Raw genomic sequence first — 27,403 nt, 5'->3', positions numbered from 1 at the left:
TCAAGGAAATTCCTACAAAATTATGACTTTTTTACACACAAGATTAAATACATCTTGACTTGTATGGATGCGTATGGATGATTTTCACACTGAAGACATGAAAGATGGCACATTGCCACATAAACTTGCTCAGTTTAGCAAAGCCTTCTAGCTGGAAGGGTAAAATATCTCAAGATTAATAACATGGAGATATTTTCGAGGCAGGCCTTGGGCCTTAAAAGTGAACCTCCCCTATACGCTTTTTCTTGTACTTGGGTTGTTCAGTTTTCTGAGATTAGCAATTGCTAGGTAGGTGTCTTTTGGAATATCTGGGCCAGCTGCATCTTATTCAGGGTCCGGATCTTAGTCTGATAAATACAGAGGACTCTGAATTCAACCAAAAATTCTCATTACTTAGTAAAGTGGGTTAAGACTGAGAGGAATGAAAATCTGGCCACTTGAAAAGACATGCAGAAAGTTCAGACGTGAGGAGTAGGTTGTATAATATTTACCACAGTAGTTAACTTGGAAACTTACTTACTGAGGATTATGGTTCCAAATCATTGTAGCTTTTGCTGATATTAAGATATACCCTTCGGGATATACGACATGTGCCAAGAGTTCAAACTCAGGCCACGAGAACATTAACTCTCCTGTATTTTTATAGAGGTTATAGGGTCAAGAAGTTGCCAAGATGTTTCAGAACAGGGAGTATATGACTTTATCTCCCAGACTTAAAACCACAGCATGGTATCTAAGGAGATTATTGGAGAGGGATTCCATGAAGCCAAAGTATTTAACCCAATAGCTGAATTCTTGGACCTTGACTGATAGCATTTCAGTGAAGCCCTTGCAAATATAAAATTTTGGATAGTAGTAAAATCTGACTTTTAATCTTGAACTAATTTCAAAGTTTGCTAGCCTAGACCATTTTGTGAGATACTGATCATCTAAAATGAAGCCAAACCTTGAACAAAGAAATAAAAGATAAACCAAGATTTATATCAAATTTTGGAAATTAGATAGATAGATGATAGATAGATGATAGATAGATAAATAGATAGATGATAGATAGATAGATAGATAGATAGATCTTCCAAACATAAGACATAGTGCCCAGTTGTTTTCTCTTTTCAAGACCTTTTCTGTGTGTTCATGACCTGATTTTATCCTTTAGTGCCCCTTCTCATTGTTGAGACCTCTTTCTACAAGTACACTTCACTTATACATTTTTATTTATAATCTCAGCATAGTTCTGGTGCTGAGGCTATAAGCATAAAGAAAAACACACAAGATCTCTAACATTATTCTGCTAATATTATATGGAGAGACAGCCAACAAAGAATAAATGAGTAAACACATAAATAAAATTAATCATAAGTGAGGACAACTTAACAAATAAAACAGGGCAATTGGCCAGAGCGAGTCAAGGAAAAGGGAGAGAACATCTGACATTATAATGTAAGGATAACATAATATTCTCTTCCTTCTGTTCTTTTTCATTTCATCTTTTGTGTTTAGTTCATCTTTTGTGTTTACTACTGTACTTAGTAGTTTGCTTTTATATTTTATGGAATCAGGGCCTGTGGTTGGCTTAGTCGATTAAGTATCCCTCTTGATTTCGGCTCAGGTCATGATCCCAGGGTCATGGGATTGAGTCCTGAGTTTGCTCCATGCTGGGTGCAGAGCCTGCTTGGGATTCTCTCTCTCTTTCTCCCTCTGCCCCTCTCCCACTGCACTCTCTCTCTCAAAGAAAATAAAATTTATATTTTATGTATTCAAGAAAGTGTTATCAATGAGTATATGAGATCAGATCAGTAAATGCAAGTTTTCATTTTCTCTAGTATTTTTGTAACCTTCCTGAGCAGACCTGGAAATCAAAAACAGAGTAAGCTTTACAATATATATTATATTCACTGGTTGAAAGAAAATACTATTGAGTGCTTGGGCTTTTTTCCCCCTGACATAGCCCAAATAGAGGAGTAAATGATGAAAAAGCAATTTAAGACAAAAGGAGATATTACAAACTGTACTAAGACAGAGAAAATGTTCCTTAAATGAGCTTAGCATTTGGGAACAGTATTGAGTTGATACTTTTACTATCTAAAGCTGTACATCAATATCTGCTGGAGGGTGTAGATGTTCTACTCAAGAAGAAATTAGCACAAACATCCAAAAACATGTGACTGCAGCACAGAAATGTAGAAACATAAAAGAACATTTACATTTCTGCAAAAAGAATTCCTGCATGTTAAACAGGCATAACATTTCTAATCCACCGAAACCTTAAGAGCTGTTTTGTTTGTTCATTGTATCTGATACACAATGACATACTGGTTGGGGGTCCACACTAGTCCCCTATAAGGACAATAGCAAGGCCCCTAATTCACCCCAACTCTCCACGCTGGGATTCTCACTCTTCATACAAGCAATAGCTAGAGCACTAACCCACAGCAGCAGCCTGGAACCCTCATCCGGACCATTTGCTGCGGAGCTCGCACTCTGGGGGCAGAGAGCCTGTGTTCAGTGATCACAGCTTTAACACTTGACTCTTGTGTGCCTTTGAGTAAATTGCTTAAACATATGTCTGGTTTTCTTGACAGTACCAGACAGGAAATAATGGCAGTACCTAATATTGAGAGGTTGTGAGAATTAAATTAGTTAATGCGGATAAAGGCTTTGGAACAAGGTTTGACACACACACACACACACACACACACACACACACACACAAACCTTTCCAAAGAAATATATCGTCGTCGTCGTCATCATCATCATCATCATCGTCATTTATTTGGCCTCCATCAGTCTTACTCTATGTTATTATTTCAATTGAGTCAGAACTCAGGTGGAGGAAACCGGACCATTATCAAGTTAACAGTTTTTGCAGAATGGATCAGGAAAGTTGAAAAATAAGCCTGGAACTAAAAATTAAGGCTCATAAACTCTACTGGAAGATTTAGGAAGGCCAGGGAACATAAGAAGTATGTGGTCAGTGATTCTGACCTTGGCGATAGAAGAAGATACTATGGCACAGAATACAGACATGCATGGAAAAATTCATACAGGCTAAACTTGCAGCAGGAGCACAGAGTGACCCGCAGCGGACTTGATCTGTGTCACAGCCAGCCAGCAAGGTGACTGACCACCAGGAGGGCCAGAGAGGTACCAAAGGCTCATGGAAGTGCCAGCAGGGTTGCCCTGATTTTCCTTCCTAGAAAATGCCCCCCTCTGGTTTTCCCCGGGCTTAATGAATACAATCAGTGGGCTAGGGAAGAAAAAGCGAGGGGTTTCAGGAGGAGACCACTTCCTTTCCAAGCCTGAGGCCTCCTTGTGGGAGCAGCCAACCCACCTCCGACCGGACCAGCATCTGGGGGGTGCCTCCTGCCAGGGGAAAGGCAGCCATCTCTCTGCAGGTCTCAACCCAGCACCCCCCACCCTCAGGTTTCCAGAAACTGGAAGCTTGCTCACTTCTCTGGGTTCTCTTAAGGAATCCAAACTTATAAACACAAAAGTATGCACCGAAGTGAATATTTAGTATGAATATGGAAAGATATTACAACAAATTTAAAATTTTAAAAGGCTGGCAGTTACCCTTAACCATCACAAAAGATCCAAAAGATAAAAAATATTCTTTGTTAAATAACGGCCTGCTGTCTCTAGACTGATCCCTCTCCTTTTTCTTACCATACTCGTTGATTGCCTCCTTAAATGGCAAAATATGCCTAATGTTTTTTATAGACATAATACAAAATAATTTCGCTATTCTTCTAGTGTATTTATAAATAAAAATGTGCTCTTATTTTGCTAGTTGTGGAGTATCAGTTGCACATTGTGCAATACAGGTTGCACATTTGCAACCTGTAGAATGATATCATAGATGTTTAAAGTTATTTTTTCTTTAAAAATTTTTTAAAAATATTTTTAATTTATTTTTGAGAGACAGAGACAGTGCGAGTAGGGGAGGGACTGTGAGGGAGACACAGAATCTGAAGCAGGCTCTAGGCTCCCAGCTGTTAGCACAGAGCCCCATGCAGGCCTGGAACTCACAGACTGTGAGATCATGACCTAAGCCGAAGTCAGATGCTTAACCGACTAAGTCACCCAGGCGCCCCTAAAATTATTTTCAGTATGAGAAAATTTCTGCCATATTTTCTCATCCATGTGTTATTAAGATTTAAAAAGATTTTCTTAGGGTTCCTGGCTGGCTCAGCTGGTTAAGCGTCTGACTTCGGCTCAGGTCATGATCTTCAGCACAGGTGAGTTGGAACCTCGCATAGGGCTCTGCAGTATAAGTACTTGGGATTCTCTTCTCTGCGCCCCTCCCTGACGTGTGTGCGCCTGCGCACGTCCTCTCAAATTAATAAATAAATTGAAAAAACAAACAAAAAGATTTTCTTCATGCTGAATTCTGGCTCTCTGTATTTCAAACTTTGCTTCCCCACAGGTATGGCCTTGGGTGCCAGGGGCTATGACATGGTCTCCGACCCTGCGTGTATCAGAATGCCAGCAGAATCACATGGTTACATTCCTCCTTCTGAATGTCCAACAACAACGTAGTTGTTCGTGAAGTGAACCCCATACTTCATTCTGATAAACCCAAACTCGATATTCCCATCTCCAGCTCAGTTTCTCTTTTGAAAACTGGTTTGGATCCAAAGCCAAATTCATACTAAGCCAACACTACCTAGCCCAAGAGTATATGAGATGGGGAGAAGACAGGGCGGAAGGACACATTAGTCTTGCATTGAGGCAGTTCAAACACTTGGTTTCTTCATATTTTACAAAACATTAGACTCCCTTTCTACAGCCTACATTGCCTTTTTGGTAAATGTGGGAAAAATAAATTGGGTGTACTTGTCTTAATTCTCATTCTCCTTATGAGGAGAGAGCCTAACTGTTCAGAACCTGAGTTCTTTTCCATTTTCAACATACTGATGGTCCCCGTCTTCATCTCTACACCCCCCGTGCCCACACACACAGTCACACACAAGAAGGGAAACCCAGTCTATCTTGTGCATGACTAGATAGAAAGCTGCTAATTCTGGGGCTGAGATTCCATATTTACAGGGATTTCACAGTCAACATCTTAGATATACACATTCAATGTCAATAAATAGGTTGATAGCTGGCTTCCAGTCTGCCTGATTTTTTAAATTCTCAGTATGAGTGAAAATTGAGAGAGAGAGAGAGAATACGTCTTAGTAGTTTCTCCATGTGCAAGCATAAGTTCCCCATTTAAGTTAGCATAGTGAAGAATTTTTTGAAGATCCTGAACCAGTTACTACTTGGACTATCAGACAGCTCTGTAATATTGTCCAGTTTCTCACATTTCTTAAAACGGTCCTCATTTACTCTTTAATTGTGCTTATTTACTCTTTCATTGTGAAAGGGCTTTCCTTTCATTGCTTTAAAACAATGTTCTGGGAAAAAATCAGGTATTGACCAACATGACAACTCTCTTGGAGTATGGACATCAGTTCTGCATCCATCGCTTATGAGGTAATTTACATATAAAAAATCACACTCTGTAGCACAGGACACGAGGTTTTTAGGAGAGACATGATTCTATACATGGAGAAACAGAATTTTGGCTTTTCAAACTGTAACAGAGCCAGCCCTGTCCCAGACACCAGAATAAGTCCCTTGAAGAAGAGTTTAAATAAGTAAAAATGGAATAGATTTTGACTAAAGTCCCTGTGCATTTTCCAAGACAAACAGGTATGATTTACTGCCTGTTTACTGTAATACTAAGGGTAGACAGTGACTTTTTTTTTTTTTTTAATATCACACCTAGATAGAAAACAAGAATTTGGACAGAGGAAAATGCAAACAAGAGACAGCAGTATTCAATGACAATGATACCGATACTCAGGAGGGTATGGTTCAGGGGCAATGAGGACTGCGATGGACAGTTTGAAGCTTCTAGAAAGAGATACCAATACTCACATTTGGGGGTAGGGGGCTCTGGTAGGAGAGAGAGGCAGGCACCTTTAATAAATACAATCCATGGACAAGGATTTCTTATGTACACGAGCCATTTGGGTATTCCAGTAACAATAGGGTGTGAGAATTCACAATTGGAGACTAGAGTCAGCAAAAATACAGACTATTTTGGTTTATTGTATAATAGACAATTATAGATGTTGCTGATTCATGATAACTGCTCCTTTCTATTTTAGTGGAAGAGGCCTTCAAAATAACCTTTCTACCTAAAGCCAGAGCTTATGTTTTTCTACTAAATGCTGTCTCCTGAACGATATTCTCTCAGTCTGGATATTATGTCTATTAGAGTGTTAAAAATTTTTGAAGAAAATTTAGATAATGGTGGGAAATAATTACTGGAGAACTATGACCCTGCCATGAGGAGGAGGTCAAGGCTTGACTATTTCCATAAACTCTAAGCCCTTACATCCCCAAAGCCAAACATTTGTCCAGAACACAATGGGAGCTTACGATGTAATTGTTGATTGGTGATTAAATATAGGTCATAAAGTTATTTCTAAATTTACCCTTTAATTTCTTCTTATTCATAATATATAGATAGAATACTTAATTTAAACTATGAAAGAATGTTTAAATTGGAATATAATTATGTGTCATTTTAGTTAACTGAAGAGACCCTATTGAATGACTCACATACTCATGAACGAAATATTCAAAAATAGGTTCTAGCTTTAGATAACTTGTGAACTAGACGTACTTTTTCTTTTCAGATCCCAGTGACTTTTTTTAACATCAAGGAAATATTTTCCACATGATATACCTCATGCTTGTCCTTTTTGAGATTCCTTTTGATACTGATAAAATTATTAAAAGATATCCATTACTATTTTTTAAAGTAGTAATTATGGGCTTATAATGGTTTAAGATATCAGTTTATCTACAGAAAGCCCTTTCAACTTATTAAGAAAAAACATAAAAGAAAGAAAAAAGCCTTAAGTGATAAAATAATTGAACTCATCAGTGTATGCTAACTGCAGTAAGCACATAGCCTAACATCCCCTTAACAGGTGATGTCTTCCACTTGCTCATTACTACATTCTGGAAATAATATTTGAATTGCTGATCTCTTACAGGTCTAATAGTGTCCCATAGCCACTCAATGGGATCCCATACACATATATCACAATAACTGAGCACTAAATGCTCTAACAATGGCTGATAATAATGAGCACTCCCCAACCTCCCCCGGGTCATGTATGTAATCTTTACAAAATAGTTTTGTAACACTAGCAAGTTCTCTTAGATGGATTAGGGATTTGTAGAAAAACTTTCACGTCTAGCTTAATAAAAATATGTGGCTATCTTTTCATCTAATTTGAAATGTTCTCTAGAGAGGCAAGCATTTCCAGTGTCTGGGATCAGAAAGTAACTAAACAGTCACCAACTGCTGGCCTTGCTTTTGTTTCTTCTCGTGATGAGTCATTGGAGTGCACTGCTCGGTTGTGTTATTTTTCCTTACAATTCTACAAATCTTGAATTCCTTCAAATGAAGAACTCTGGCAACTCAAAAATTAACAAAACAATGCTTCTTGTTTACCTCAAGCGTGAACTACCAGGTATGGATGTAAATAAAAAATTAATAAAATGAAACCTTCTCATTGCTGTTAGATCCAGCTTTCAACACACATCAAATGACTTTCCCTTTGCTGTTTTTGTCTAAAAAGATATATGATAAATAAGGCATACCTGTAATTATAAATGTTTCTCTGGAGAGGTGCAGAGTACAGTCACAGAAAGATTCTACTTACTGCTTATTTCTATTGGTGTTATGCTTTTGTTTATAATGTTTGTAATTTTAATCATAGTTATAGTTTGGATATATTTTCTTAATGTGCATATTATTCAAATCAGCATCAGTGGGTTATTCATAGATCTAACAAGGACCCCAACATATATATTCTAGCTGATTGTTAATATTTCTACTCCTTTTACTAAAACTATCTGTGGCAACATTAGTCATGAGGCCTAAAATGCAATTATTTCTCTAAAAAATATTTTCTTCACTAAAAATTGCAATAATGGTAAAATGACCAAGATCACACATTACTTTTAAAATAGATCTTTAAAGTCATTTGATCTCTGAAGTAAGCAAAAGGAGAGAAACCTACAAAGAAGTACAGTCTGTGGGCTGTGTTTATAAATCCAACAGAGAGTCAGGAAAAAAAAAACGACCTTTATTCACTGCCTGATTTTGGCCAGATCTTTTCGTGCCTGTTCATATAATTAAACCATTTTAAAAATGGTGTTTCTTATCATACATATTTTATAAAAATGACAAGGAAAGTATTAGTAGTTAGAATAGCTGGATATTTCTTTGACCATCTGTGTTATATATTGTATGTGTGACTCATCCCATACCCAGCTTATATTTTCATAATTGGCCCTTTAATCTAAATACCAAATGATCAACCATGGATGCCAGCTTGACTGGGATGAGAATTACAAGCATATGTACAGTACCTCGGGTTATTATTGTCAGAACACTACAAAATATGTTTGTGACTCTTGTATATAATTACACCCTGGACTCATTATAGCTAGTAATAACGCAGTCTTTTATTCAAGTCAGGATTACTCTGGACCCAGTGTAAATGTTTCTCAGCTATATTAAGTCATTCAGAACATAGATGACACTGCTGAAGGTTGTTTGGGAACAATCACAACTAAATTGGCAGATTCAGTAGCACAGGAGAGCTGAATCCAAATGCTGGGTTGAGAAAGGAAAATGCACAAAGTGGCTTTACTTGGTCAGTGACAAGACTCATCACCATGTATTCCTATTTTTTCTTTTCATAGATACAGTTCCTGTGCAGCTGATGTGTAATGTGTTGATGTTATTTATCTCAATAATATGATGTAGTAAACATTTGATTTTTAACAGTGATCTAGAAAGAACAATAAGCAAAAAGTCATACCATCTAGATATTGAATGAATTTACTATAGCTGTGTTTGGTGGGATAGAATGCAATACTGAATTTTTTTCTACTATTTTAATCATCTATAGTTGCTAATTTCAAAGTAATAGAGAATGCTAAATTACTGACTCTCCTGTTGAGTTAGAATGTCCTACAACCCAATCTCCATTATGATCTACTTCTACTTTGCTTCAACTCAGCTCTTCTCATGATTGGCTTATCTCTGTTCAACCAACACCTCCTCCAGGTCACCTTCCTGGCCCAAGTACACCACATTGTTTACTCTTTTTGTGCCATCTATCATCTATCTATCTATCTATCTATCTATCTATCTATCTATCTATCATTTATCTATCATCTATTTTATCTATCATCACTTATGGCATTTATCTATTTATTTAAATACTTATTTGTTCAGTGCTTCCACAATATAATGTATGGTTCGTTATATAAAGGCAGAGGTCCATTTTATCTTGATCACAAATGTATTCCCAAGTGCTAGCATGAGACTAGACATATAAAGTCCTCAAAAAATATATTGTTAAATGAATAAATGCTTAAATAAAATACAAACCATTTGAAGAAAATTGCTTGATCCTAAAGAGTTGGATTGATCTTATTGTTGTTATTATGATAGATAGTGTATTGATCTCTATTAACTTAGCTCAAAGTGAATCTTATATCACTGGATCTACAGATTGAAAATTTGGGAATTTTTACAAAACTGAATATTATTGCCGTAGTCAACTTATTGCTTTGAACCAGATAGGGACATTTTAAAAACTTGTCCTGATTTACATTTAATTTTATCCTTATAATTCAAAGTAGGTTTCCTGGCTTCTTTTTCTTACCCGAAAAAAATGAGGGCAGGGTAAGTTTGATACTAATTCAGCTACCTGATCAATTTCCTCACAGTATTTAAATTTATCCAAAAGCCTGTAATATCATGATTCCTCCTAATCTTAATATCCAGAACCCCAGGAGCTAATCCATTTGATGGATCACTTTTGATTGTTCTTGGATCTGATTGTTAGATAAATGATGATGACATTAATATTTTATATAAAATCTTTTTCTTTAAAGTGTAAGATGTCTCTTATAACATTTTTATAGGTCATATATCATAGTATGGTTACAATTTTTTTAGTTATTCTTGAAATCCTACTTTATAAACAAACAAATGGTACAACTCAGACAAATAGAGTTGAAAGAGATCCTAGCTATCTGAACTGCTTTTCAAATGAGAAAATGTAGGTCCAGTGCTATTTAATAAATTTCTCTAAGTCACAAAGATGGCTGGCGGGGAATTCAGAGTGAATATTCTAGGACATTTTGTTCTTTCCATTAAAATAGTACACTGGTTTCAAATTATTACTTTAAATAATACATTTTTCTGCAGAGTATTATCTATTCTATTAAGAGAGAGAGAAGTGCACAAACAGGGCAAAATATTATAGCATTTCTGCAAAATATCTTCCTCCTTTCAGTTTTATGACTTTGTATATGACACTTGGATTACCTGCCCCATCATGTGCATTCAGACATCTTTTATTAATCCTGGAAAACCCTATTCAGTCATGAACATTGTAGTGGGAGGTTCATTGAGGTTCCATCCTCCACCCAACTAGAGTTACAACCATTTAGAATGAATTGGTGTATACCTCCCAAATACTATACCTGAAGGGAGTATTGCTTATAATTTAGTATACACAATGGTCCAAACATCTCCAAATATATTAATAGATATTTATGTACCAGAAGCAGTAACTGGTACAATACTAGATCTCCACTTAGTGCCTAGAAAAATTACATAAAATTACACAAAGTTGCAGAAAAAGAATGCCTGATTTGTGGGAGAGATGTAGTCCTGCCACCATCTAATCATATTTTTTTTCAGTACAGTTCATTTTTGCTTGCACTTGAATAGAAACTTACATGAGTTCCATGAGTCTGATGGTTAATATTTTGTAATAAAACATTCTACAGCTATTTAAAGTCACAGAACAGAGTCCCAATTCAGTAATTTTAATGCTTAAAAATGATACAAACCCCAAAGCCATTTGAAACTTAAGGCTTTACGTATTCTCCAAGCTGCACCTGTTTTCTAAACATCAGCTTTTAGAAAAGTAAGGTGTGATCAGCATGTTCTCTTCTCTGTCTGAGCTTAAATTCCCCCTCTGTATCTTGACCGTCCCCAAATTTCCAGGGATTGGAGCAAGTGGGATGGGAACGATGGAGGGTTTTTCTTGAAAAACCCTGACCTGGGAAGATGGCATTGATTTGCTGAATACGCTGGAAATGTTTAAATTGACTCTTTCTCTAGTGGCCATGTTTGTGGGTGGCTCGGAGTCCACCACGTCGCTGGAAAACTCTCCTTTGTCCTTCCCAATAGACAAATCACACTTTTTACTGGTTGCTTAATAAAACGCCTCCCATTGCTCCCACTGGATTTAGGAAACAGTTGGTCCACTACCATCATCTCTCTGCTGAGATTCCCTTGGGTGCTCCAGAACCATGTTTAGACAGAGCCTCAGACATACAAACTCACTCTTCTTTTTGAGTCACTTCTACCTGATCCATGGGAAATGCTCACATGTTCCTTTTTCTAATGAATTCTGGAAATACTTGCTTCCTGAACTTCAGTTTTCTCCATTTTTGTTACAGACAAGTTCAGTCAGACTTTTATACTTTGAGTTTCTCAATACAGACTAAACAGTAGTGCACCGTTTCTAATTGTAGGCAGCTCAGGTGAATCTCAGGTGATCCCCCATGATTTCATCACAACTCCTTTTTCTTGATCAAGAAGGTAGAATGGGGACCATTCTTCTCCAATAACACCCCTCTCCCTTATTTTATTAAATTCATCTCTTGGAAGCATTTCTCTGCACATGTGGAGCTGGGAAATGGTACTCCATGAATCAGTCTTCATGGTGGTAGGACTCACCATCCAGTGCTCTCCAAAATACGTCTATATGAACTTTTTTCACAATCTTAACTCCTGACAATTTTATGACCTCTATGTGATACCAGAGATACATCTGTGTACCTATAATATCAGCTATAAAACTGGTTTTCTATCAAATTCTGTTGAAATTTTGTTTATAAAATCTAACATTTCTCAAAGTTTTCCTCCACCGATTCTTTGGACCTCAATCTTATTTCCATTGTGACAGCCTATTATATTAGCATCTTCTAGGTGTAACTGTGTCATTTAATATATATTTATTCAATAAATAAATTATCACATGAATAAGTATTGAATAAAGTGGTAGTTAGGATTCTTCTGGTAGTTCTCAGCAAAAGAAATAAGGTTAAATTAGCTACTTATTTCTGGGAGAGAATAAGTAGATTTAGAAGGAAATCAAACTTATTCAGAAATCCTGAGGTATAGAAAGTTGGGTGCTAAAAAGTAAAGTATTTATAGATTACTTATTTATATATAAAATGTAAGTACTATATTTTATTCATGAGGTTGAAACTAAATCCTCAAGAGGTATACTCCCAAATCATCTACTGAATAAATAACAGGCATATAAAGCCATTTTAAAGGCCCTCATTTAAATTGCTATTAAGATATTTCAGAGGCAGCTGATTCTGAATGTAGCAAGGATTTAATAAGAATGTAATAATCAAGTTATCATTTTCTGCTATTATTCAAAATGTAGTTTGTATTTTAACCATATTAAGAGATTTGTAGCATCTAAGAGACCAAACCTCACAACTTTTCGGAGGCTCTGGTACATTTGAGTTATTTTCCAGTGCTTATCCTTTATTATTAAAGAAGAAAGAGGAGGGGAAGGAAGACGAGGAAGAAAACTTTTTACTTTTTCAATGCCTCAGGTATCTTTCTTTTCCTCATATCAACCTGAGAATTAAAATATATCAATTACCAGTCACCCTCCAGAAGGTAATAAGTTAAACTATAATAGAAGGCAACTGCATTGGTGGGGAGAAGGAGGTGTGGTGTGAGTTTGGGAAGAGAAACTCCTGTTTTAAACTAGAATAAAATATTTTTCCCTTCAATGTTTTTTCCCTCATTTGATTTAGTTTCGATTGAAGAGTTTTAGGCACCCCAGGAAAATCTTCAAAGACCCCACAGTTGTGAAGGACCAGTTTCTGGTAGAAGAAAGCATCAGAATTACAGCCGGCATGGAAACGTCAAAGTAAAGACAAACCAAAAAGAATGGGTGGATTCAATGACCAAAAATATCACATAGGTTTACACAGAATTAATTGGTACATTTCATAACAAAGATCGACTCAAGAAAAGGTGGTAAAGGCATGTTTGAATGCTCATCCTTTTGAAGACTGAAGGATGGAGTAAGGCATCTTGTTGTAAAGATTATTCAATGGAAAAGTCATAAATAACATACTTACCAAAAATACAAATAAAATGAGGTGTGTGTGTGTGTTTTTGTAAAAAGTTTTGTGAAACATTACTGTCCATTGTAGACTATTTCATATCACACCTTAACCTATCTTACTATGTTCTTTAAAAATAAACAAATGACTATTAACCTTCCATCTTAGTTAGGGTCCCCTAAGAAGCTGACAATGACACAATAATTCAAATGTATGTAATTCATTTAGAAGTTGATCCCCAAATACGCCAATAGTGGTATGGAGAAGTGACATGGGAAAGAAGGAAGAGCATGAAAATTACAGCATCGAGCAAATTCCTACCATGAACAACTGCAAGGAAATCCTCCTGGGGAACACAGAGACACAGGGAGAAGAAAGGCAGTGATGAATGTGTCTCATCCAAGGGGCAAAGGAATGGGGGGGATTTTATTCATATGCTATCTTTGTTTGAAGATTTATATTTTCCTCTTTCACTGAAAGTTGCTCTTAGGAGCAAGTGTAGAAAAACCAAAAACCTAGAGCAAGTTCCCATGATCTTCAGACAACACATCACAGCTGTTCCCATTAAACAACCTTCAGCTCATGAAAGGTGTGGGTGTGATACCCAGCCTCATCTGCCGTGCACACATAGTTCCATGAAAGTTACTATGGGGAGAAGCTGGGCATTGGATTCTCTGAGTTAATTTTATATCAATGACATATGCCCAAGTTATTAGAGAAAACTAGTAAAAGAAAAACAGATATAAATATTTTACCATAGGGCCAAGTATGTTCGTATATATGCATCTCATACCTTTTTCTCAAATGCAGTATTTTTATATTACAGTGAGAAAATTGTTTCAATGATGTTGAACTAAAGTGTAGAGATGTAATCTTTCTGAGTTCCTTGGCCCTCGTATTGTTCATTTAGTAGTTTCTCAAACATGGATAGCTGAAGATGTATTAATTTTGTTGATAACACGGGTGATCGGAAAGAACTTAAAAACAGGCATTATGAAGTGTCATAAAATTTGCTGGTGTCAAATTATAGATTATAAACCTTGAAAATAAATGACTAGATTTTTTAATCTTCAAATTTTTGTTTATAATTTGAAAAAAGTTAAGTACTGTCTTAGTTCTGAAGCTTGTGTCAATGTCATGTAAAATTCATCTTAAATGTTATCTACTTAAGAAAGCTTTTCCTTACTCTGGATACAAATAGGATTAACATGTCACCACCTTGCACTAATTCTGCACCCTCTGCATACTTCAAGACTCTCATTATAGGTTTTTATGATTTATTTAAATCCAGTTTCCCCTGTAAAAGCCGCGACTATGTATTAACTCTGTATTTCTAATATCTCAGATGTTGATACATATTTTGCCTAAGCAGACTACAATTCCAAGACAACTAATGATAAACTAAAATAGACACACACAAGTATATATAGAAATTAGGTTGTCATAGTACAAAAGAAAAGTAAGCAATATCCACAGATATTAGATAAATATAAAAGGTCAGATTTTTATTTTGTTTTAGGTGCTAGTCATGTGAGCAGTTATTAAAAATGTGGCTGTGTAGTTCTAGAACAGTAGTAATGCCCATCCTTTAATTTTTAAAGTCCAAATGATAAAGAACAAGTGGAAAAATAGAAATCACCTTTGGAAAAGAAAACACATGATAAGCTACCATTTTTCAATAAGGAGGTGTTTTGTTCCTTAGATGAACATAAGACAAAAAACAGACTTGAAGTCTTATAGTTAAAGCTGGTTAATGGAACATCTCACTAGATAAAATGTTTTTGACAGTCAGTGTAAGACTCTGCTTATAAATCAATACTTTTCCTTAATTTTGTAATTTCCCACTTTATTCTCCATAGATAAAAAAAATATCTGACTTTGCAGCATCAAATATTTTCTCTTTTGAATGCTCTTTGCTATCAAAGTTCATTACGTGGTTACCAAATACATTTTGTCACCTGAGCATTCTCCTTTGAGTAATTTCAACTGGGAAAATATTGCATTGATTCCAGCATTTATTTTATATAGAAATTGCAAATCACAACATAATGCATCTGGCCAGAAAAAGTCTCTGAGGAAATAAAGGAAAATAGCAATTGTTTCAAAAGAATCCTCAAGGCTTGACCAGATGCCATTGGAGAGATGAAGAGGTCCATATATTTGACCACATAGTAAATAGACTTTGCAACTATTTGGCACATTGTCCTTTATGTATATTTATTTAAATAAAGCTAATATTTATGCTCACATGAAAAGAGTGAAGCTCAATATCAGCAATATTTGGAAAAAACTGATTTCATCCTAAAATCAAAACCTGCTGTATGTAGCTGAGGAAAAAAATACTTAAAAGTCCTCCATTTGTATCTGCATATGTTCAAGTTTCATTAAAAGCATTCCTATAGTTAATAAATTGTTTACGTAGATCAAGGGCAGAAAGTCCCCCAAATGGCAATACATATTTCTAAAAATGACATAGAAATACATTTGTTTCATATTTCAAAAAATGACAACTCTTAGTTTACGTAGTTTTTTTCTTTAGTTCACTTTAAATACTGTTGAGTGTCTCCAAAAAAGTACTTACAAGTTTACTCATTCCTTATAACATTTGTTTAATCTTTCATTATTTTGCCCAAATGTACCTTATGATGAAAGTTACCAAATGTCTTGCTGAAGTCTGAATGCTACATCTGTGCTAATTTTACCATCTGCCAATCATAAGTCTGCTGACAAACCTATTTTGGCTTCTGGTGAGCATGAATTTCTTTTCTAAGTCATTCAGAAGCCACCCAGCTATTATATTACTTGATTCTAGAATTTTCTCTCCTGTTATTATTGGGTGGATTGATCTCCTTTGCCTTTTTCTGAACTTCTCTATTTTTGGTACTTCTGTGTTTCATGGGGTTTTTCGGGAAAAGAAAGATGGATTGGAGTGGGAATAGATTTCTCAAATTCTCAAAATATGTAATTATATGTATGTATGTATGCAGACTGATTGTGATCGTTTGATATTTCAAATAAGCCCTGTTTAGGTTCTTTGGTATCTTAAAACATCTAGACATGCTAGATTACTTATATTTTATTTATTATAAAATAATAGAGAAAACACACTCTTTGACCTTCTCCACTGTCACATGGACACTCTACCACTTGAATGTATAGAGGCCAAGTTCTTTTACAGAGATTATTCTAATGTCATTATCTAGAAGGTAGGACAAAGGAAAAATATTAGGCACATACATGGCTTTAGGAAGACATATACCTGAGACTATTCTTTCCAGCTCACTGACATACTGAAGTTTGCTTAATCTTCACCAGGAACCAGGAGGGCTCAATTTGGCTGTTCATTTTTATACAGATCTTTCTCAATTTATGGCGGGGTTACATCTCATCAAATCCATTGTGAGTTGAAAATATCATTACAGCTTGGTCCAGCCTTTCTTAACTGCTCGGAACACTTTCATTAGGCTGCAGTTGAGGCAAGATCATAGAGCACAAAGCCCATTTGTTTATCAGGTGTTGACTATATTGTGTAACATGTTGATTACGACACTGACAGGGAATAGGAGAACAGTGCGGACACGGATGGTTGTCAGTGTGTTGGTGGCTGACTGTCACTGGTCACTGGCTGACTGGGATCCAAGGTCCCGCCCCCGCCCAGAATCACAGAAGAGTCACATGGCTTATCACTGGCCCAGGGAAGGATCTACATTCAAAATTCCAAGTACAGCTTCTACTAAATGTGTATCACTTTCACACCATGATGAAGTTGAAAAATCCTGTCAAACCATCACAAGTTGGGGACTGTCTGTAATTAACTATAATAAATATTAGCATGTTTTATCATCTATTCTGTTTTCCCCAAATCAAGCATCTTTTTAATTTATTAAAAACTATTTTTAACATTTATTTTTGTTTTGATGTTTATTTTTTGAGAGCGTGACAGAAACAGATCACAAGCAGAGGAGGGGCAGAGAGAGAGGGAGACACAGAATCTGAAGCAGGCTCCAGGCTCTGAGCTAGCTGTCAGCACAGAGCCTGACACCCAGGGCTTGACCCCACGAACTGTGAGATCATGACCTGACCGGAAGTCAGATATTTAACTCACTAAGCCACCCGGGCACCCCAGGCATCTTTAACAGTACATCTCTGTGGATATATTTTAGAAAGTAAGAACAGTAGTCTTATGTTTGTGTTATACAATTACCAGAAAAAAGACAAGTTGATTAAATGTTGGATCTGAAAAGAATCTGAGTGACCATATAGGCAAAGCTCCTTGTTTTTCCAGAGAAGATCCAGAATGATGAGAGTGCATTATCAGATGGCAAAGTTCTAGGATTCAGCAACTGTCAAATCAATATTTGACACAACTAATAACTCCCAGTGTTGGGCATGGATCACATCCTGTGTGGGTCTCAGGTTGGAATGGAAAGTGGAAGTCTCTGGGTACTCAGCTACTTTTTTAATATGGAGAATTATGGGGCATCTGGGTGACTCAGTCAGTTGTGTCTGACTCTTGACTCTGCACCAGGTCAAGGTCTCACAGTGTGTGAGATCCAGGTGGTTCACAAGATCAAGCCCCATGTTGGGCTCTGTGATGACAGCACAGAACCTGCTTGGGATTCCCTCTTTGCCCTCTCTCCCTCCCCATCCCTGGCTCACGTGCACGTGCTCGCTGTCTCTCTCAGAATAAATAAATAAACATTAAAAATAAATAAGTAGACGGAACATTAAGAAACAGGATTTGCTAATGCCTGGCTCTTTCAGACACTCAAACTCCTTGTTTAAGTCTTAAAAATCTATAGCTATCCAGTGATTAAAAAAACACTTTATTTAAAATCTGCGGGCACCTGGGTGGCTCAGTTGGTTAAGTGCCCGACTTTGGCTCAGGTCATTACCTCACATTTCATGGGTTCCAGCCCCGTCTCGTGCTCTGTGCTGACAGCTCACGATGGAGTCTGCTTCGGATTCTGTGTATGTCTCTCCCTCTCTCTGCCCTTCCCCTACTCATGCTCTGTCTCTCTTTCAAAAATAAACATTAAAAAAATAAAAATTAAAATCTAATCATGTGTTCCATTACATTATTTGTTTTGATAATTTTTCACTGGCTCATATTTCTGTCATAGTTCACTTCTAATACTTGAAAAATATAATAGAGAAGATATCAAGCTATGAACTAGTGTCTGCAATATTTGTCTATCCCAGACCTCTTCCCCAAGTTCTAAGCTTTATGTTTAAGTCACCAATGGCCATTTCCACCTCTATGACCCACACTTTCCACAATTTCAACATGTCCAAAATTAAAGGACTATCTTCTCTCTGGATATTGGTAATTTTCCCTTATTACCATGTCACAATTTGTATCATCATCAATCCTGACCCTGACACAGAAGGTTTTCATCAATATCACATACCTGATACAATAGCATTTGCTCTCTGTTCTATTTCCCTTTATCTCTGTCCCTTCTCTTCCTCATGCCACTTCCTTTGTTCTGATTTTTAATATTTTCACTAAGATTGTTGCAAGAACTCTTAATTGTCCCTTGTCTCCATCCGGGGCTGCTTCAATTCATTCTTCACAACATAATACGTATGTTTTATCTAAAGCACAAAAGTGATTATGTAGTTCCATTGCTTGAAATATTTCAATGACTTTTAAGAGCCTTTGTTTAAGAGGCCAACATCTTTCACAGGGTGGGAGAGCTTCGATTGGCTCCTAAAGAGTTCCCACAGCCTCCACACCCTAGATCTTCATCGTATTCTAGGAAATGAAACATTGTAGTAGATGAGATCCCCAAAGAACCTCCTCTCTTTTTTCACAAAAGCGATTTTTCTATCAGCATTTACTTTCTGTCAATCTCTCTTTACTTTTCAAATACTTCATTTGGTCTTACTCTTCTATTCTTGAAAATACTTAGTATATAATTCTATCAGTGCATGTTTCATACTTAATTGAAATTATTTGCTTAGCTATTTTTCTCCCTGAGAAGGCTGTGGGCTTCCCTATCAGTCTCTTGAAACTAAAGGCTATGTAATCCCATTGGCTGGCAGCTGTCTTACTTAGAGTGAACCTTCCATGGATGCCTGCCCACTTCAAGTGATTTTCTCTCATCTTCTGGATACTTCTAGATGCATTTTGGAATCCTTAGTATGTCAAGGAAATCTATCATCACCAGGCCCTTTAGAAGTGTCAATGATATTTCCTATAAAATTTGTCATTACACACAAACATGAAAAAAAATCAAACTCAGTAACTGGAAGCAATGTATTTTAATCTCCCTTCTATTTTGATCTTGTGTTAAGTCATAGCTGTACTTGCTTCAAATAGGAATTTTGTACTGGACCTAGAGGTCCGGGGAAACACAACAACAACAACAACAACAACGACAACAAAATTTTCATGTTGATAATTGTAAACCAAAACCCTTTATTCAGTTATCCAATAGTTTCCCCCCATATTCTTTTTTTGTCTTGCACATTTTACACTCTTTCTACAGACTTAAGGAAAGATCAACATTTTGCTATGATACTCTCCTTTTTGTCCCTTGGTGAATAATTAAAAGTTGCCTTTAGCTATGACAGCTTGAGTTTGAAATCAGTTCTACTGAATAAAAAAAAAAATTGTCACATAAGAAACGTTACCGATTTAAAGACCTCCAAGCAACACCCCAAAATGACCATGAGTGGTTTTCTAAAGTTAGCAGATGACAGGCTTCCCTAAGGGTTGGTGTTAGAATAAGGTCTTAGCATGGTATTAGAAAGAAGAATACAGTAGTAGTCTCCAGAGCTGAGCTGCCATCAACGTCAAGTTGTACTTTTTTGTGATTATCAGATGCTCATATGGCACTAACTAAAGTAAACTGTAATCACTGATTTTTTTTTTTTTTGTAACCCCTGATTTTTGATGGGTATTGTATTTGACTCCCTATCTTCCAGGTCATTTCCATTGTATGCATATTCTTCCATGATACATTAAAAATGTCCTTAGGTCTATCTTTAGTGAACCTTAAAAAAAAAAAGTCTATGCATGAATCTGCCCGAAAAGAGTAGTATTACACATACTTGAACATCCAGATCCAGCCGGCCCTTTCAGTGGTCTCTAAGTAATGAAGACTATGTTCCTAAGAAAACATAACCAAGTACAGTCAAAGGTGGACAAATTAAATTGAGATTACAAGTATTACAGTTAAAAAGAGTTTTCACATTTTCAAAAATTAATGTGTTTCTGGGGCGCCTGGGTGGCTTAGTCGGTTAAGCGTCCGACTTTCGCTCAGGTCATGATCTCGCGGTTCGTGGGTTCGAGCCCCGCGTCGGGCTCTGTGCTGACTGCCAGCTCAGAGCCTGGAGCCTGTTTCAGAGTCTGTGATTCCCTCTCTCTCTGACCCTCCCCTGCTCACGTTGTCTCTCTCTCTCTCCTAAAAGTAAATAAAACATTAAAAAAATTAATGTGTTTCTATGGCTGTATTTACATTTAAAGAAAAATATATTTTATTTTCTGTTCCTTTCCTCCTATAATAAAGAATTGGCAGTATACAGAAAATACATTAAAATAAAGTACACATACATACATAACATATACATATATATACACAAATATAATAAGTATATATTATAAAATTAATCATGGGTTTAAAGAAGAAAGAATAAAGATGTCTGAGACTTATAAAGATAATAAAATTCTCAAAAACTCTACCATCCCAAAATTGTTGCAAATATATTCTTTCAAAAACTTTTAGTTTATTCTTTTTGATATAGTTTGTTGCTCTTTTTATTTATGTATTTGTTTATTTATTTATTTTTAATGTTTATTTTATTTTTGAGAGAGAGAGAGAGACAGAGCATGAGCAGGGGAGGGGCAGAGAGAGAGGGAGACACAGAATCTGAAGCAGGCTCCAGGCTCTGAGCTGTCAGCACAGAGTCCATGGCAGACCTCAAATCCACAAACGGTGAGCTCATCACCTGAGCTGAGGTCGGACGCTTAACTGACTGAGTCACCCAGGGCCCTTGATCTTCGTTTAATTATAGGCATATTAGATAATAGATATTAAATGTTTACACATTTTCATATTGTTAATCTTCATACATTATTGAAAAAATATTAAATTACTATTTAGTATTGTATCATTCTACATAATGAACTATAATTTAGTACAATTAGAATTTATTTTATGAATAATCCTGTATGATCATTGTTATATATGCATTTTTACATGAAGATTTACCTAAAATTTATCCAAGCTAGGGACCACTGGGTCAATGAAACCTGAAAGTTTTAGGATTCTTTGGACATATGAAAAACTATTTTTCTAAGCAAGGTATGTTATAATGGTTGTCTTCCATTTAAGAACATACATTTAGCATGATACATTTAGCATAGTGTGTTAAGCAAAATCTTTTTAGTTTCTTTATCCATGTTTTCTATCTAAGTTTTTTAAATTGATCTTTTATTAAATATTTAATGAATATTTTTTATTGCTGGTAACATGTAGCAATTTTGAAATGCATATAAGGTATATCCATTTCTCACTTTGCAAAATATCTTCACTGACAAGCTTTGCATCTATTGCATTTTTAATATTATCTGAGCTCCAAGTTCCATTCAGAATAAAGAAAGGTATTAATCCATGATTTATTCCAGTCTTTAATGGCTTTATTTTTACACTTAACTTTATCCATTTATATATTATTTATGTCAATAATGTGAGTTGAAAAGCAATTTTTCCTAGTAGCTTAATTTTCATGGAATAATTTACTTTTATGAAATCCACTATATATGTAGTCTGTTTCTGGCCTTTCAATTCTTTTTCAGAATCATTATCTAGTGATAATATTATAGTTGGCTTAATACTATTTTATAAAATCTACTAGGGTACTTCTATCCTTTGTTATCTTAATAGGATATTTCCAAAACCTAAAGTATAATTGTCAAAAATTAACCTCATTCTGGTGACCAATCTTTTTATTCAAGAACTGACAGTGCATAACTCTCACTGTATTTAATTCTATCATTAAGTCATGTATCACATTGTAATTTTTTGGTTTACTACTCTGGTCTTGTATTTGTCTTTAAGAATATTCTTTAAATTTCCTATCAAGTTACTATTACAGTAGAAGATTGCATTAATTGTAAAAGAGAGACAGTAAAAAAGACAGAGAGTAAGAAACTCACTCTGACTCTTTGAAAGGCATTTGTTAAAAGGCATTCACTGACACGATTATAATTCACATAATTTTCTGGAATCTTGGAGACCTGGGCTGGGGTAATAGAAGTAGGAGATGTTAAGAATCAGTCATGACTGGAAGCAAAGCAACATCATAGAAACAGTCTTGATAACACGTAGCCACTGTCATTAATATCAGGATGCCTCAGGTGACACTGTTACTGCCACTGGCAAAGGTGTGTGGCTTTGGGGATGCCTAGTGTGTACACCCGAGTCACAGCTGCAGAATGAGCTGTCTGTTTGTTTCCAACATTGACAAATATATATCACAAAGATCCTAGTAGAAGGGAATTGCAAATATAAAAAGGGATTTCAGAGATTTCAGATTAAAATGTTTTTTAACCTTATCCACTCAAATTGTCTTGAATCGGTTTTCTATTTTGTGATGTAGAATTCTAGTTTTATTTCTTTAACTTCTAGTCTCTTCGTGATCAATTAATCACTTGAATATACTGGTGGGCCACTCTATTTTGATTAACCTTCATTCTTTGTTGCCTAATACCTTTGTAACCACTTGCTTCTGCCAATTAAGTGCTGCTCCTTGGCCTTTGTCACTCTAGAATTACATTATTTTCATGAAGGCCATGAATATATCACTAAAGTCTTCCTGTGACATGTCAGTTATCTATTGCTACATAAGAACTTACTTATGTGACTGACCATAGATGATAACTCAATAACTGCTTTTGACACTATAATTAATAGGTACAGGATTATGAATGCTCCATTCAGTGATACTAAACAAGTTTTATTGCACATAAAGATAAGTAAGTTTGATAACCAAATTTCCATGTTTCCATTTCTTTGAGTGTTGTCTATAAATACTTTTGGCAGAAATTCCATATTTTTCAGCATTTAGGGGTGAAGATTATAGGATTCACTGTACTCAGAGTGGGTATTTCATGGCCTATAAAATCACTGAAGGTCCTAGAGGAAAGGCCTTAGGCTGAGCTTTCAGGATCAGCTTCACGAACCACATGTAGAACTGTCGTGACATAGTAGATGCTGACCTTGGAGCCACACTATCTCTGCCATAACTCAAGTCAACAAAATGAGTCTCTCATGGTGATTTCTTCATGTAGCTCACTTCAGAATCAGGGTCTTATGCAAATGTGTCTCATTGGCATGAACCAGCCATATGTTTATAAACTAACATCAAGATACATAATTTCTGTGTATTTAACCTTGAAAAGATAAATTTCACAACGTCATAAATTATTAAAATGTAGAAATGTGTTCAAAATGTTGGAGTAGACCAAATGTCATGTGACCACTACAAGGCTCAGTCTCTCTCCTAACTCTCCCTCTCTTGTTCTTTCTCTCTCAGTTTTAATTTTGAATATCATATTTATTTAATATATTTTGAGGCTATGAAATTTGCCTGTTTATATTATCTATATGAAATCATTTTCCCATGTAATAGTTTTATTTGATTATGCTTTGATATTAATATTACCATCACTATTTTCTTCCATTGTGTTTGTCTAATAAAATTTTGACCCTCATTTTATATTTATGCTTGATGGGTCATTTTTTAAAAATATCTCATAAACATGAAGTCACTTAATGTTTATTTTTTAATCCAATCGGAGAGTCATTTGAGGGAGTTATTTTCCTAAATGAAGCTTTCATTTATAAGCTACATCATTAATTTAAATTCCTTCAAAGTTTAATCTGCTAGTTGCTGCATCCATCAAAATTTTAATTCCGAAATCTTATTTTTCCTCCCCATTGAATCCTTATCAAAACTAGATTGTCCTTTTTCATGACATGCTGCTTTGATTTCATAGCATCCTCTTGAAAGTTGTTGAAAACACAAAGTCATTTTTCAAAATCGTGTTTCCCTCCTTGCAGTAAGTCTATTACAGAAAAGTCATTATGTCAAATTTTGAAGGAATTGGATACTGACCTTATTTTGCACTGCAGAATTCCTTCATATTTCTCTATTTTCTGCCCTTATTTTGTATCAGTTGGGACAAAGGGAATTAAATCCACCAGACTAATTAGATATATGGAAGAGGTGAGAAAATAAACTGTGTAAAGGAAGGTCACCCAGAGAGAAGCAAAAGCAGGAAGCAGGATCATCCTGTATTGACAGGAGACTTGGGCGAAGGGTGTCACCAAGCCTGAACCACCATGAAACCCACAGAAGAAACATGGTCCTGCTGGATATGCTACTTACAAGGGAGAGAGAAAAATGTTTGAATTCTCCTTTCCTCGTGCTCCCCATTTGCTTTCAATACCTCTTTTTGGCTGAAGCAAGTGAAAAGTAGTGACACAGAGTCTGGGAAATGCGGCCAGAATGGTTTATCTTTCCTTTTGTAAGAAGGAGAGCAGAGGAGGAACAAAGAGAGAGAGAACACACAAGGTCAAGTAGGAACTATCCACCTATTCCACTAGTAACAACATTCTCCCTCCATCTAGTAACTTCAATTTATCATATAAGCCTTTATGCTCTCTGCTAATCTGAGACAACTTCCTGCCTTTAAAATGAAGCTACTTTTATCCTCTTTGTCACAGGAGAGACTCAAAGTCTCAACAATCATGATTTTCGACTTCTAGTAATGGCAAAACACTTTTAGAGTTCTAAACATTCTGTCAAGAGTAACTATAAAACTAAGCAAAATATTAATAATCTGAAGGCATTAGAGACTTAGTAGAGCAGCACAGACTGAAGGGGCCTAGGGAACAGATAAAAAGGGAGTGAAGAGAAATGAACTTGCAAATGTCACTATTTTTTCTGCCAAGGAAGTTAGGTAATTCTCAAAAGAACCGAGAGTGCAAATAAACAAGAAGAGCTTTTGGCAGTCTTATGCGGCTGCAGGGTCAATAATTCCAACCAAGGAGTAAAGATTCTAGGAAATATCTTACATTTTTAATCCTTCTTTCTTTCCTTCGTTCCTTCGTCCTTCATTCCTTCCTTCGTTCCTTCGTTTGTTCGTTCGTTCGTTCGTTCCTTCCTTCCTTCCTTCTTTCCTTCCTTAAGAAAGAGCATGAAAAAGTAAAAATAGCCAGTCTTCACAAAGCCTGAAGCCCTGCACCACAAGAGTCTCCCATCTATTCTGAATTTATTTTTGTGTATGGTGTAAGAAGGTGGCCCAGTTTCATTCTTCTGCAGGCAGCTATCTAGTTTTCCAAGTACCATTTGCTGAAGAAACTGTCTCTTTTCCATTGGATACTTTCCTTCTTTGTTAAAGATTAGGCCATACATTTGTGGTTCTATTTAAGGGTTCTCTATTCTGTCCATTGATCTATGTGTCTTTTTTTATGGCAGAACCATATTGTCTTAATGATAACAGATTTGTAATATAGCTTAAAGTCCAGAGTTCTGATGCATCCAGCTTTCAGTTCAATGTTACTTTGGCTATTCGGGGTCTTTTATAGTTCCATACTAATTTTAGGATTGTTTGTTTCAGCTCTGTGAAGAATGACAGGGATTGTATTGAATATGTAGATTGCTTTGTGTAGTATAGACATTTTAACAATATCTGTTCTTCCATTCCATGAGCATGGAATGTTTTTCCATGTGTCTTCCTTAATTGCTTTCATAAGCTTTCTATAGTGTTCTACATATACATCTTTTACCTCTTTGGTTAGATTTATTCCTATGTATCTTATGGTTTTTGGTGAAATTGTAAGTGGGATTGATTCCTCAATTTCTCTTTATGCTGCTTCATTATATAAGTCAGTCAGAGAAAGAATTATCATATGTAGAATTTAAGAAAAACAACCAATGAACATAGGGGAAGGGAAGGAAAAATAAGATAAAAACAGAGAGGGAAACAAACCATAAGAGAATCTTAAATATAGAGAACAAACTGAAGGTTCTGGAGGGGAGATGGGTACAGGGATGGGCAAAATGGGTAGCATTAAAGAGGGCACTTGTTGGGATGAGCACTGGGTGTTCTATGTAAGCAATGAATCATGGAAGTCTACTCCTGAAACCAGTACTACACTGTATGTTAACTAACTTGAATTTAAATAAATAAATTTAAAAAAAATAATGGAGTCTATATCTGACCCCCACCTTAACTGACCACCAGAATAAAATAAAGTCTCTGGAGAAAAACAGTGACATATATAACTGATAATTGTCTCTAAACTATTTCATTTACAATGTCTAGCATCCAAACAAAATTATCAATATGCCAGGAAAGAAGATGAAATGATCAGGGAAGGGGAAGGGTGGGGTGAGTGAGAGAGACAAATAGAAATATACCCATAGGAAATCTAGATATTGAAACTAATATACATAGGTTTTAATTTAAAGGTATAAATAGACTACAAAGATGAGAGAAAAATGAAGAATAATGGAAACCTTAATAAAAAATTAAATAAGAATTCTACAACTGAAGAAAGTTATAATGTAATTTAGGTCAAAGTAGATAAATTCAACAATATTTTAGAAATAAGAGAAGAAAGCATTATTGAATTAGAAGGTCAGAAAAAATATTAAGTCTGATATATGAAGAAAAATGAAAGATGAAGAACATGATCTAATAATACGAGATCTGTAAGAGAAGGCAAAAAGTTTGAATACATGTATAATATGAGCCTCAGATTGAAACACAGATGTAGACTAAATAATGAATAGCCAAAGAATATTTAAAAATCTGACAAAATCTAAGTGAATCTTGTTGTTTAAGATGATTTCTTATAAGAAAAATATATAGTGTATATAGAAATAAAAGGCATGACAATAATAGCAAAACAATTTGGGGGGAGAGGTGGTATTCTGAAAATGTATATATCTAAGTCATGATAAAAGTATGAATTATTAGATTTAGTGAGTAAATGATTTAAGTTTTAATCTTTAAGGTAACTACTAAAATAATAATAAATAGTGTTTGTTAACAAGTTAATAAAGAATAATAAATAGACTATTTAAAAAATTATACTCAAGAGAAGGCAATAGAGATGTA

This window comes from Crocuta crocuta, unplaced genomic scaffold (assembly GCF_008692635.1).
Source record: "Crocuta crocuta isolate KB4526 unplaced genomic scaffold, BGI_CrCroc_1.0 scaffold36, whole genome shotgun sequence".
Classification (NCBI taxonomy): domain Eukaryota; kingdom Metazoa; phylum Chordata; class Mammalia; order Carnivora; family Hyaenidae; genus Crocuta; species Crocuta crocuta.
Note: the sequence above shows the minus strand (reverse complement) of the source record.